A 3,080-nucleotide genomic window follows, 5' to 3' on the forward strand; every position below is an offset into this window, starting at 1 on the left:
TCATCCTCATCCTCCATAACCGCTTCAGCTGTTTGACTGTCAACCTACCATTTCAGATCCTTTAGGACATCCTTGGGCATTTGTTTCATCGGCACTTCTTTTAAACACCGGATAGGCTTATACTTCATTACCATCCAAGGTTTGCCATCAGCTCTCATTCCTCTGTCTTTATCTTCAACGAGCTTCCCTTTCTGCGGCTTTAACAACTCGAACTTTTTCTCTTTAATACTTTCTTTCCACACGATCTTTCCAATAATCCTAGCCATATTATCATCACTCCTGTTTATCAACCCCAACTTGGCTAAATCCTTCACCTCACACTCCGGCAAGGTATTCAATGATCTCAACAACCTTTTGAAGTACTGAACTCCGTCAAAACGTTTAATCACAAATAGCCTCAACTGCTCATCATATAACCAGCTATAATCCCCTTCTTCGATTCAGCATACCCTTTGATATTATAACACTTCTTAAACATAGTTGGAACCGCTGGTTTCTTTGTTTTTACGAACCATTAAGCGTAGCCTTCTTTCCATCTCGGCTGCTCTTCACATTCGGTCTCATCGCTTCCCATATCTTGACCCACATTTGACTTATCAACTTCTGAAATTTCATGCTCAACATTATCCTCCACAATCTCTCCCTCTTCAATCTCACTGTCAATCACAATCTCAGCTCCTATTTTCTCAATCTCTTCAACCGATAACACATCGTCGTCACCCACAGTATCATCATCCAACATCTCCTCATCATCCACTACCACCACATCATCACCCCCTGATCCACCTGTTGCACCAGCTGACTCCCCCTGAGATGTGGAAGTCCCAAGACTTTGTTCAGTTCTTGGCAACTCACCACCTGCATCTTTCGATGCATTGGGATCATCGTCTCTATCATTACTCTTCTTCGTCCTCAACTCATCGCCCTTGCAGCTCGTCTACCCCTGAGATGCTAAGAATTGTTTTAAAGCATCAAAAAGTTTACCATGCTCAATCAGGAGGGACGACTGAATTTGATTTTCTGCAACAAGGCGCTGGATAGCGTGAGTCTGGATCAGGTTGATTCTTGACTGTCCTGCCACGACCCTTTCAAGAGCTGCTATCCTGTCTGAGTCAGATAAAGTTGCATCAAAATCAAACCTCATATGAGAAATGTCTTGAGCATACGGTGGAGGGATTCCCAATGTAGCCGGAACATCAGAAACAGGCTGAAAAGTAACCGCATGTTGTATTGTAACAGATAACCCTGCAGTGGCAACCAGTGTCGACTCAACGAATCTTGCAACAACCTCTGATGGAGTAAGTGTAGGACGTGGCAAGGAAACAATTTCTGGAGCCGAAAGCTGAAAGGTAGTGGGTGGAATGCCAAAGGAAGATGATGTAGTTATCACGGGAACACCCGAGGTGATTGGTCCTGTCACAGTCATCGATGCAGGGACCATAGTCATACCAGATAAGGCGGGTGGAGAGAAACGAACCACCCTCGAGCTTTCACCAACTCCCGAGTCTTCACCCGTTCTAACCCTTTTCGATCGACGAATCAACCGATCTAACTCCTCTTCATAGTCAGATTCACTGTCATCTGTGGCTTTCTTTCTTTTTCCATGAATTCTTTCTTGGGCGACCAGTATCTGTCTTGTTTCAGCAACATCATCAGCTGAGGAGTCAGAGTCGGTTCTTTCAGAATCAGCTACAGACGTAGCTACCATCGACACATCAACACCAGAAACCTCTGCTATTGAGACCTGAACCTCTGCCTCAGGATCAACTCGTTCCATATCAAAGAATCCTTGGCCACCAAAAGCTGCTTCAAGGTCTACTTGTTCCTCTGGTGCCACAATAGGAGCAGCAGGCAATGCTTGCTGTACCACAGGTGGTGGTTGAGAAACAATAGCCTGTTGCGGTGCTGGATCCCGAAACTCGTCTCCACGAGGAGCAACATACGCCGGGTTAATCAAATAACCAAATAACGGAGTATGTCGTGGACGAAGCTCTGGTTTACTTCGAGCACTCGACGATCTGCACTGTGCGAATATCCTTTTGCTGACACTCTCTACATATCGAATGGGACGGCGCTGAGGTAGAGTAGGAGCCACATGATTCAAGATCATTTGCAAAATTCTTGGATACATCAAGAATCTTTCACGAACTACCGCACGTCTCTGACGGTCTATTTCATAAAACACCATCCGACTGAAGCTGTAAGGCTTGTTGTAAGTCAGTGCTGTCATTGCCGATTGCATCGTCGCACCCATACCGTCTGTACCAGCCTTACGACCCGACATACACATGATTATCACATGCATGAGGAAACGCCATTGATCCAACAAAAATTCCTTGCGCCTCGAGTGTCACCCAATAGACCAGAATGGCCCATTCGTAAAAATGCACCATCTCTGAATGGAGCGGTAAAGTCTGTAGGATCATCTCTAGTTTCATTCCCAAACTGCAAGGCAACCCTTATCTGTTCTGATGAGAACTGCACCTCCTGATTGTTAGACTCTACAATCATAATCTACCGTTTGCCAGAAGTCTTCAATGTTAGGCAGAGAAATGGGCAGAGTTGTAGTAATAGCATGGTAGATACGCGAGCGGATAAGGAAAGAGATGATCTCGCGATAATCATCAACACCGCTAGCATCCGGGTCCAGCGTGATGTACATATTGTGACCCGGAAAGAATTGACGGTTGTTATCACCACCTTCGTCACCACCAGCACCACCGGCTCCTGCTACAGCTGCCATATCTGCATAACAAACGGTCTAAGTTAGAAAATTTGTCAAAGCAGATCACAACTTCTCCTCTTACCATGAGCGAAGTTATGATAGCATCTGGTGTACAGGCGAAGTTAGGGAAAGGGCGAAGTTGAGTTCAACTTCGCCTTTACTATAACTTCGCCTGATAACAGATAAGCTTTTAAATAATATAAAAAACCAGGCGAAGTTAGGTATAAGGAGAAGTTAATGATAAATTTGCCTAATCATAACTTCGCTCCTTAAACAACTTCGCCCCTGATTAGTTAAAGATTTAAAGCAGCAGGCGAAGTTAATCCTAAGGCGAAGTTGAGAACAACTTTGCCTA

Source organism: Bidens hawaiensis, unplaced genomic scaffold (assembly GCF_021521415.1).
Source record: "Bidens hawaiensis isolate Kalapana, Puna unplaced genomic scaffold, B.hawaiensis_p1.1 tig00003288_1, whole genome shotgun sequence".
Taxonomy (NCBI): Eukaryota; Viridiplantae; Streptophyta; class Magnoliopsida; order Asterales; family Asteraceae; genus Bidens; species Bidens hawaiensis.